Raw genomic sequence first — 10,754 nt, forward strand, 5'->3', positions numbered from 1 at the left:
CAATATTCGTTGGGAATTTTCTGGAATTGCATCTCCCAGGCTGAGTCCATGTGGTTTTGCACATTATATACAGGCTGAGTCCATGTGGTTTTGCACATTATATACAGGCTGAGTCCATGTGGTTTTGCACATTATATACAGGCTGAGTCCATGTGGTTTTGCACATTATATACAGGCTGAGTCCATGTGGTTTTGCACATTATATACAGGCTGAGTCCATGTGGTTTTGCACATTATATACAGGCTGAGTCCATGTGGTTTTGCACATTATATACAGGCTGAGTCCATGTGGTTCTGCACATTATATACAGGCTGAGTTCATGTGGTTCTGCACATTATATAGAGGCTGAGTCCATGTGGTTCTGCACATTTATATACAGGCTGAGTCCATGTGGTTCTGCACATTATATACAGGCTGAGTCCATGTGGTTCTGTACATTTATATACAGGCTGAGTCCATGTGGTTCTGCACATTATATACAGGCTGAGTCCATGTGGTTCTGTACATTTATATACAGGCTGAGTCCATGTGGTTCTGCACATTATATACAGGCTCAGTCCATGTGGTTCTGCACATTATATACTGGCTGAGTGCATGTGGTTTTGCACATTATATACAGGTTGAGTCCCTGTGGCCTTGCACATTTTATACAGGCTGTGGCCTTGCACATTATATAGAGGCTGTGTCCCTGTGGCCTTGCACATTATATACAGGCTGTGGCCTTGCACATTATATACAGGCTGTGGCCTTGCACAATATACGGGCTGAGTCCCAGTGGCCTTGCACAATATACGGGCTGAGTCCCAGTGGCCTTGCACAATATACGGGCTGAGTCCCGGTGGCCTTGCACAATATACGGGCTGAGTCCCGGTGGCCTTACACAATATACGGGCTGAGTCCCGGTGGCCTTGCACAATATACGGGCTGAGTCCCGGTGGCCTTGCACAATATACGGGCTGAGTCCCGGTGGCCGTGCACAATATACGGGCTGAGTCCCGGTGGCCGTGCACAATATACGGGCTGAGTCCCGGTGGCCGTGCACAATATACGGGCTGAGTCCCAGTGGCCGTGCACAATATACGGGCTGAGTCCCAGTGGCCGTGCACAATATACGGGCTGAGTCCCAGTGGCCGTGCACAATATACGGGCTGAGTCCCAGTGGCCGTGCACAATATACGGGCTGAGTCCCAGTGGCCGTGCACAATATACGGGCTGAGTCCCAGTGGCCGTGCACAATATACGGGCTGAGTCCCAGTGGCCTTGCACAATATACGGGCTGAGTCCCTGTGGCCTTGCACAATATACAGGCTGAGCCTCTGTTCTCATCACCTACCTTATACAGACATAATGTCTCAGGATACTGTTCCATCCCAGGATGCCTTTATGGCCTGGTTAGGGGCAAAGTCTTCTAACTCAGTTGAATCCTTTTTCTCTAAAATGTCTGCCAATTTGCCCCAAGGGCAGCCTCCTGCTCCCTCCAGACCAGAGGCAATACCATCGGAGTCAGAATCCGAGAACTTTGAAGGAGAGGCGTCCGGCTCCAAACGGCCTTGGACGGGCAGTAGTGTTTCAGTCGGCAAGGGTAAGGTACCTGCCAAACGCCCAAAACCCCTTGACACTCCTTTGCATGACCCATTATCTATAGTGGACGTATGGCACGCGGATTAATCTAGTGTATCAGAGGCTTCAGCAAATCTGGTCTTGCCCAGAGATTTTGACTCACGCTTCGTCCGTGAGTATTTGGTGGATGAGCCCCACCTAGATGATCCCAGGGTCCCAGGTTGGCGGAATTGGGCCCTAAAGACCTAGGTGCAGCCACTTACTGTTTGGAGACACATTTGTCAAGGAATTAAACCGCCACGTATCCGTGATGACATCATGGAATAAGGTCAAACTGTCAATGAGGAAGGTCTTTCCGACTGACCTTTGTTTTTCTGGGAGGGCTGGTCGACCGCCGGGCCGCCAGCTGTTCATCCCAAGGCTCCTGGTACTTCCCTCAGAACCAGAGGTCCTACAGGACTCCGTTCCAACAGAGGGCCTTCAACCCACCCGGAGACGGTAGAGGCGCTTCTGGTTTTCCCAGGGGACGCTCCGTTTTCGGTAAGTCCGAATGCTTCTTGTCCTTCGTTCCCTTCCTCGGGGTTGCGGGCCATATATCATCTTTTTCCACGACTGGGTGTGGATTTCGTCAGACCCTTGGATCCCCCTAACGGTACAGGTTTTCAAGATAGTTTTTCAGCTCTTCCCCCCTTTCAAGTACGCTGACCGCCCACATCTCAGAGGGCATTACCGATCAGGCCTTAATGGTAGCAGAACTCGGCACCTTCCGCAACAAGGGGGCTATCCAGCGGGCAAAAGGTTCAATCGGTTTCCTCAGCTCCTTTTTCCTAGTACGCTAATGCACTGGGGACTTCCGCCCAGTGATCAATCTACGGGCTCTCAATGCTTTGTTTCTCGCCGCTTCAAAATGGAAGGGATCCGTCTCTTCGGAGACCTTAGGTTGGAAGGCGATTGCTTTACATGGTTAGACCTCTCGGACGCTTTCTCTCCGTCCCAATTCACCCAGATTCCGGGCGATTTCTTCAGTTTCGCTGGGGCAGGCAGGTATGGCAGTTAAAGGCCCTTCCCTTCGGCCTAAGTTCAGCCCCTTGGTGCCTTACAATGCTCCTAAAGCCGGTCATGGCTCTCTTCAGGTCCAGGGGTATCAGGTGTATAGTCTATCTAGACGACATTCTACTCTTCTCTGGCTGCCAGGAGACCCTGCTCGCCCAGGCCGATTTCGTGGTGCAGACCCTTCACCAACTCGGGTTTCTAGTCCATTCTCTCAAATCCGAACTAGTCCCAAGCCGCTTTCTCTTCTTAGGCTTCTTAGACAGCATGTCGGCGGTTCGATATATCAACTGCTTAGGGGGTTCTCGGTCCAAGTACCTCAGAGGTAACAAAGGATGTTTTCGACTTTTGCCTTGCGTGCAACATACTTTGCCGGCAGGATACCTCCCGGGCGCCGAGGTTCTCTTGGCGGACGGGTTCTCCAGACACTGGCGGGATGCGAGCGACTGGAGACTTCTCGGTCGGGTCTTGCACCTGGACCTATTTGCATCCAGGACGAATCCCCAGACGGTCATTTCGAGGGTCATCCATCACCTGTGTTGGGACGGGGGGCCTTTGGTTCTGGTGACCCCCCTGTGGCATGCTCAGCCGTGGTTTCCAGCCCTGCTGCAGTTATCTGCCCAGGATCCTCTGTAGATCCCATCTCTGTACTATCCCCTGTCGGGCCCGGAGGTCCAGGTTCATGCGCTCATCCTGGAAAGACATCTCCTCCTGGTCGTATGGACGATTTCAGGGGACCCCGAACGGTCTCGGGCCTATTGGCGGCGGCTCAGTCCTTGCTCCGCAAATCTTGGGCTCCAGGTACCGGTATGTCATACCGGACAGCTTGGCGAGGCTGGGCTCCTTGGAGTTTGGGACGGCACATGGATCCCCTTGGCTCCCTTAGTCTGCCACCTTTTGCGTGGTATTCATTTATCCCGTCCTTCGGCGCCGCGCTACGGTTCTCTGTGGGAAGTAGCCGTCGTGTTAGTTTTCCATTCGGGATGGCCAGACAACGATTCACTCTCCCTCCAACAGTTGTCGGCGAAACTTACCCTTCTGTTGTGTCTCTTATGCTTTCGTATGTCTCTTTTTTCTAGACGACCCAAAAATGTGTCGCCGGGTGTGTCAGGACTTATCGACGCACGACGTCGATACGTCCGGTTTTGACATCTCAACTCCTCTCCTTTGTGAAACCTTTCAAGGCTGTTTTTCATCTCCTACAGGAGCATCGGTGCTCTTTCAGTCAGGGGGGCTGCGGCCTCCTGTGCCCTTCGGGCTGGTGGAGCTTTAGTGGCTTTTCTGCGAGCGGCGGATTGGTCCCGTGCCGCCACCTTTCGGGCATATTTCCGCCTGGTTTCTTCAGGGGCAATGGCGTTGGTTTCCGGCGTTAAAAATGCAAAATACGAAGCCTCCTGTCTTGCCTTAAAATTTGAAATTATTCTAGCCTTGGTGCCCGAATAATTATAATTTTAATAAAGACAGGAGGCGAGTATTTTCCCTCCCTACCCTCCCGATGGTTAGGTGTACACTCTGGGTAAGTAAGCCTGGTTTGAATTCATTTTGTGTTTTCTTGGGGTTTTGTCTGCTCCGTTGCATTTGATGATTTGTGATGACTGTCAGTGATCCTCGTTCTACTGTGTTTTACCATGTTTGTGAAGAATTTGGTTCTGTTATGTCTCTCTCTTTGTTTCAGCTTGATACCATCTCCGTGTCATAGCGGTTCTGTTTCCCAGTTGGAGTGCATTGTCGCCTTGCTCTTGACTTTGGTTCCAGTTCGAGCCCCTGTTCTGAGTGTTGGGTTCGGTTTTACGTTGCTAGATGGTTTGCTGCGTTCTTCAGTTCCGGTTCACAGCGGACGAAAGAGGAAGAGGAAGATAGTTAAGGAGTTTATATACCACCTATGTACTGTTTCTATTGGTTGTTTTCACTTGTGTTATTAACTCTTTCTTTGCTGCTGTTGGTGAGAGTAAAGGAAGATATGCAAAATACTCGCCTCCTGTCTTTATTAAAATTATAATTATTCGGGCACCAAGGCTAGAATAATTTCAAATTATTGGACAAAACAGGAGCTTCACAACCATTTAACATGTAAAGAGGAGATGTTACTAAAACTATATTTCTATGTGCAGAAAACACAGAGAGGAATATTTATTTTCTGTTTCTTTTAAAAGGCTAAAATCCAAGTCGGATTTGCCTTATGACACAGAAATAAATCATAAGTGGGGTGAAGAATGTCAAAGACAAACTATGTTTTAAGGAACTTTCACTTGAATGAGGTTATGTAGTGTGAGGATGCAAAATATAATTTGGAGTCCATTATATAATAGGAAAGATACATTTTTTTCAAGGTAATACATTGTTGAATAAAATACAATAAAAATGTATTGTTAAACTAAAATATAGCCATTCTAATCCAAATCCAATCCTATACAGACAGCTGAAAAATTTCCACTTGAAAGAAATCACTGTATTTGCTTGAATATAAGACAAGGTTTTTTCTGAAAAATACTTATATAGAGATACTTATATATATCTTATTTTCAAAATCATTTTATAATCTGACCTCAAATACAGGTTTAACTATAAAACTAAGATTCAGATCCCCCCGCAGCGCTGCAGGGGATCTGGATGCTTCTCTCTGGCAGCCTGTGGGCGTCTGCGCGCAACCTCCGCTGCTGCCCGGCACTTCCACTGGGGCTTCTATGAAGGAGCAGCGGTGTGACATGACTTTCAGGTGCTCCGTCACAGAATCCCTGGCAGAAGTGCTGGGCAGCAGCAGAGATTGTCTATGTGCATCACACAAACGTCCACCGGCTGCCCCCACAAGACACCAGGGAGTCTGGAGCATAGGGAGCAAGTCTGGGGATGCATTGGAAAGTCTAGGGGGGCAGAGTGGCAAGTCTGGGGCAGATGTACATAACTGGGGGCAGATATGCATAACTAGGGGACAGGTCAGCAAATAAAAGGAAATAAAAACAAGAAATGCATTTTTCTCAATCGTAGTTTTTATTAAATATGAAAAATATAGTTTACATGTGATTTAATATTTACTGGTAAAATGTTTTTCGTATAGGTTAGTGGTATTTTCAGGCGTTTTCATTTCCCCCCCCTAAACTAATATTCTAATTTTGGGGGGGTCGTCTTATAAACAGGGTCATCTTATAATTGAGCAAATATGGTATTATCCCTAGTGGGGAAAAAAAGCCCTCAACTGTACAATGAAAGGCAACAGAATAAAATATTTGAATGCCAATATGGATGTGTCTAAGAGATACATTTAAGGAAACAAAGTACTGCCATTTTTTGATCTCTTACCCATAGTTATATGGACTGTTCCACCTGCTATTCCAATCTTATTTGGTCTTATCAGTGCTGGATAGCAACCAGCCACAGATCTCCAGTGCTTACAGTGAGTATGAGAGTGACAAAAGCAAGGAAAGTAGAATGCATTTATGTCGATAAGGAATACAATACGAACCCTTGTGTCCTTATTTGAATGCCTTTGCCAGGGTGTTGCTAGTTCTCCAAAAGATCCAGGGCTAGAGCACACGGTATATATATAAATATTTGCAAAAAAATTAACAAAATTCTTTTTTCATTCCAGCATCCTCTGTGAAATAGGCAACCAAGTCTATCTGCTTTAGACATCCAATTTTAACTCCATAATATGTACATGTCCGGACCCAGATTGCACCCACAAGATTTTCCCCAGCACCAAGGCACCCACAGGAATTGCCCAGATTACATTCACAAGACTTACCCCACACTCACATTGCACCCACAGTGGTCTCCTCTCAGAATCTCAAGTATCCTCCTGATTCTCCCTTTTCCCATTATCTCTTCCATTTCTCTGTATCTCAGCTCCCCCTTTGTCCTTTAGCTCTTCCTTCCCTTTATCTCTACATGTTCCATTTCTCCCATTTATTTTTATCTCTCCGCTTTTTTCTTTATTTCTCCCCCTTCTATTTGTCACACCTTATCATTATCTCTCCTCCTCTTTCTCTTTCTCTCTCTTCCATTTCTGCTTTTCTCTTCTCTTTCGTTTTTAGGAATCTTTGTTCTCTTTATCTTCCCACCTTTCTCTTTATCTCTCATCATCTTTCTATATCTCTTTTTCTCCTCTTTCTCTTTATCACTCCTCCACTTTCTGTTTACCTCATCTTATTTCCTATCGCTCCCTCTTTTTGTATATCTCCCCTCTTCTCTCTCCACTTTTTCTTTACCCTTCCCTTTTTTTCTTTTATCTCTCCCCTTTTCCTTTGATCCGTTTTGTTATATCGCCTCTATTTATTTATCTCACCTCTTCAATTTCTCTTTATCTTAGCTCTGGTTTTACTTTATCTTTCCCTTTTTTCCATATCTTCACCACTTAATATTATTTCTCCCCATCTTATTATCCCTCCTACTTCTTATTATATCAACCCTTTCTCCGTATCCCTCTTCTTTCTCCACACCTCTCATTATCTCTCTCTTCCTCTTTATCTCAATCTCTCTTTTTTCTTTCTTTCTCCTTTTCTTTGTCTCTCCCATTTGTCCCTATATCTCCCGCCTTTCATTAGCTCTTTCCTTTTGATTCATGATCTCACCACCTGGCCCATATCTTCTAATAGAGACTCTGGGACTAAAGTATGCTTTAGCCTCAGAGTTTCCATTTGGGGCTATGAAGTTGAGACTCCGGGCTTCAGCCCCAATAAACTCCATAGCAATGCCCTTTTGTCTTATATATGTCCATATTGACATAAGTGTGTTTTATTTTGCTTGCTTTCAGCTGCACAAATCACAGTAATTCAGGCATCATTTGGGGACTGAAAGATGCACAGCTCCATGGAAATCTGAGAGATAATTTGAAAATGGTAGGTTCCCCGAATGGCCCCTATCTAAGGCTATTCATTAGTGCTTATGCATTTGCAAATAGGTTGATCATGTTTCTAGGATTGCTTGGGGTAGTCCGATAATTAGTGTCTGTGTTTTACGGAAGATTTTAGTGCACCTCAAAATAATTACAAATTACAAATTTTATCATTTATAGAGAAACACTGAAACACACTGAAAAAATCTGAAATATATGCAAATGTATGGGAGCAGGCAATGTGGAAAACAGTCTAAAGGGCAGTATCCCAGAAGTATATGATAAAATTCTTCAATATTTGCTAATTAACAGATGCTAATTAACCATAAAGTAAGCAACTCATAACATGACACCAGCATCATTTAACACTATGTTGGTTAAAACAACAAATAAATAATAAAAAAATCTTATAACCAACATTGCTTCCAGTGTTTGCTGGATATGGGTGCATCACAGCCCTAAAATCACAATACTTTACAAAAAGTAAGTAAAGTATGTTTATAAATAAAAAATAGTATATTTGTAACACCTGTATGCACCACCTGGGATATTTTATTAGTCAGTGAGCTCCATGAGGATATTAGCTGAACCTGACTGCATCATGACACCAAAGACACAAAGGGGTCCCTGAATCATAGTTGCAAAATGCTGTCAACCCATTTTTAAAGGACCCCAAGGCTTGCCATTTTTTCTTGCCAATTAGCCCAATGTAACATGAAAAGCTACAATGGCATATCACTGATAAGAATCCATGTTTCCTGTTGCGTAGAAATTACACTACTGCAAAATGTAACGATGGCATGTTATCCGATTAGTAAAAAAGAGCTAAGCTCTGATGAAAGCCACAGATAAATAATGTTCTAAATTATTCAAGAAGGCCATCATGTTTGCTGTGCATGTTAAGAATGTTATCTCTGGTTAAGCCATCATGCTGGTCACTAGACCTAAATAGTCTAATAAAAAACTAGATGACATTTCAGGTTCAACAGAAATGGACAACATAGCGAGATCAACACATTCCAAAATCCCTTTTTATTTAAAATGACTGATAAGAGAAGGAAGATTTACTTATTAACATATATCTAAAATCTGGATAAAATCCTGAAGGTATTGCTAACCGGTACTTCAAAGAAAAGATTAACCTAATTTCCTCTTCCCATGCCTTTATAGATTAAATTTTACAGGATGCTCATGCTTTAAAGTGGATCGATAACTTACCCTTAAGACAAAATGTAATGGATGCTGGACCCCTGTTTTAATAAAAGTTATTGGGCTGGTAATTTTACACGGGGGTAACCTATAGAGGTTACGTTGTGGCGCTTTGTATTGTGATTAAGTACTTTTAAGGATGAACTCTGTGCTTGTCCTTATGCATGGATGAAAAAAAAAGAATTTCTGTCCAGCATGCTTTCATAATTTGAGAGGTCAAACTGATGATCCTGTACAACCGCAAGTTTATCCCAGTCTAAGAATATACAGCCAATACAGGACACTGAAACCCCAATGGACACTACAGATATACATTCAGAGACTGCTTCCCAGGAGTGGGATAAGTGACTAGTTGTCTTTTCTTATTTTTTATTTATTTAACAATTCATCAGACACATAGTGTCATATTAAAGCTATATTTTATTGGAATACTGTCCTTCTCCTCTCTTAATAGCAACTATGCCTGGTTTTAATCGGCAAGTCAATTTCAAAACATTATGAAACCTCCTTCTGAATGCTGGATATCTTTAAGACTAGATCTAAATGGTTCCATGTTTGTGAGTGTATTTAAACAGGGGGATAGATTTGAGTTCTTCATTTGAACACACTGTTTTATGAGGTTTTCTATGTATATTATTTTCTTTCCTTAAGTGCCATATCATTATCTAACAACTCCCTGAAAAATAAGTATTGTCTACATTATTGTATGCATACCCCCACTTTTCATTGTGTTCTTCTACCATGGATGACAAAATAGCATGAGAAGTTCAGTTGACTATCTTTGCAAAAGGAACAATTATATGCACCCCAAAATGTAACTTGCTAGTTCTGTTCAGCTGGACACATAAAACAAAGACTAATATTTACATGGTATGCAGAAAAAATATAAATATGTATAAAATTGCAATTATGTATAATTAATACCGACTGTTTGAATATCTTACATGTCTTTTAAGAAAATCAACTAATTTGAAATTTGCGTAAATTAGAAATAAATCATAATCAATCATAAATACATACATTTCTAAAAAAAAACCCCAAACATTTATTTGAAGTCTCGAAAGTTTTGTTTAAAGCTATATCCTCGACTGCATCTACATAGTTTTTATATATACAGTAAAATGGCAAGTACTCCTAATAACAATTCTGTAAAGTAACACTAATATTCCGATCACAATTAAACATATGTATTGTTAGAACATTTCCAATACAAAAATGCAATTTTTATCAGAAAAGACAGGCTTTGATGCCACGTTTCAGAATCAACTACAAAGTTGGGCAGAAGATGTACATTTATTTTTTATGAAAATCTTTCTATTTTTCTGTAATTGTTTTTGAAATATTTAGTTAAATATTTCAGATTTTGAAAGCTAAAATTGAGGACAGAGTCAGCATTATCTAATCAATTATAACCAAACATTAATCCAATAAATATATAAAGCAAACATTGCAAATACTTTATGTACAGGCATAATGATAAAAGCAGATCCATGAGCTGTGAGAACTTATGTCCCAGCGTATGTGTTATAATTATTTTTCCCCCATTAATTTTCTTCCTTGTGTTCCCTTTAAAGAGATGAAATATATTTGTTGCTTCTGCTAAATGCCACCAAGACCTTTACACCACAGCTAATTGAGCTTGGAGTATTGCTGGCAAATCCTGTATATGCTTTTTTGACGCTAAACAAAACTAAATCATCTGTCATCATTATATTTGTAAGGGTTAAAATAGAATCCACTATAATTTACAGTTAGAGGAACAGTCTTGACTTTTTACATTTATTTAGTTGAACAAGTATAATTACTATGTGAAACATAGTATCATCTCCTTTTTATGTACCAGCAAGTTTGCATTTGAGATTAATGTGCTAGTGCCTCTAGGATCATCCTTGATGATGCCAACATCATACCTATGCTTATTGGCACAAGGGCAGATGCTGTTTGCTGGTATATAACAGGTGCCCAAATTTTCTGCCAGTTTCCTAAATAAAAAACGTGGGATTTATTCTAGACATTACTGAATCAAAATTCAGGATCCTTCAGATATTGTGCTGATTCAAAATTCATCTTTTGTCAACGTTCAAATTCAAAATATTTCATTTT

This window comes from Spea bombifrons, chromosome 1 (assembly GCF_027358695.1).
Source record: "Spea bombifrons isolate aSpeBom1 chromosome 1, aSpeBom1.2.pri, whole genome shotgun sequence".
Lineage (NCBI taxonomy): Eukaryota > Metazoa > Chordata > Amphibia > Anura > Pelobatidae > Spea > Spea bombifrons.